The 1,069-nt window shown below is 35.5% G+C and overlaps 1 protein-coding gene across 1 annotated transcript in view; it reads left to right on the top strand.

The window, feature by feature from the left end:
• The window catches only part of Lyst (lysosomal trafficking regulator), a 289,805-nt gene that overhangs the window by 269,256 nt on the left and 19,480 nt on the right, over nucleotides 1–1,069 (top strand). The gene's annotated exons all lie outside the window — the stretch shown is intronic.

Here is a 1,069-nt window from a genome sequence, read left to right as displayed (position 1 = left end):
AGTACATGTAAGAAAATAGAAATTATCCCATGCACATTATCTGACCACAGTGCAATGAAACTGGAAATAAATGACAAAAGAAACCTGAAAAAAACCTTAAATACATGGAAATTAGACCAATATGCATTACTTAAGGCCAATTGAAGGATAAACAGAAGTCCTAGCCAGCTCTGTACAGGACAATATGAGGAAATAGGGTCAGGCTCAGTCAAAATGGAAACAGTCGCTCTTCTTTCAAGGAGAGCTGCTCAGGTGCTCCTCCACAAAGGGAGAGGAGATAATATGTAGAACGGCATGCATAATACTTAATGCTTTATTTTTAAAATAAACTGATGTTAAGATTTAGCTGGGTTGTCACTATATAGATCTTTATTATACTATTTTTATATTTCCATATTCTTTAAAGGGAAAGTACTAAAATGCTTGTGATAATAGACAGGCCAGTGAAGAAAACAAGAGTCAAACTATTTTTGGACAACTGGTATCCGTTTACAGCCCTTGCTTAGAAAGTCCATAACTATTGACAAGTAATATGTCATTATTGCCCAATAGCACCCATAGCATCAGGAGTCAGTATAACACCTTTGAAAAGTACCCTACCAAGAACTATAAATTCATTGTCCCACTAGTGGAATTCTGAAAAGATATGCTAAAGAATTCACGAAAAAACCTTTTATACGAAGAATTTATGGCACTCTCTAATAATTGGAGTCCTACATATGGTGGCACATGTCTGTTAGGTAGGATGATCACTAATTTGAGATCAGCATGAGCTCTGTAGTAATTTCTTTCTTTCTTTTTTCTTTCTTTTTTTTTTTTTCTTTTTTTTTTGGTGGAACTGGGGATTGAACTCGGGCCCTTGCACTTGCTAGGCAAGTGCTTATTCTACTGAGCTAGCTCCCAGCCCCTCTCTGTAGTAATTTTAAGGCCAGCCTAGGCTATGTGGCAAAATCCTGTCTTAAATCTCCCCCCGACCAAAAAAAAAAAAGGAAACAACTTAAAAAATCAATGAAAGCCATTCAAGTCAACTAGGTATATTAACTATAAAGAATATTATAATACCATTAAA

The sequence above is a fragment of the Octodon degus genome, unplaced genomic scaffold (genome assembly GCF_000260255.1).
Source record: "Octodon degus isolate 3935 unplaced genomic scaffold, OctDeg1.0 scaffold00127, whole genome shotgun sequence".
Classification (NCBI taxonomy): domain Eukaryota; kingdom Metazoa; phylum Chordata; class Mammalia; order Rodentia; family Octodontidae; genus Octodon; species Octodon degus.
This window is presented reverse-complemented; position numbering and strand designations above follow the sequence as displayed.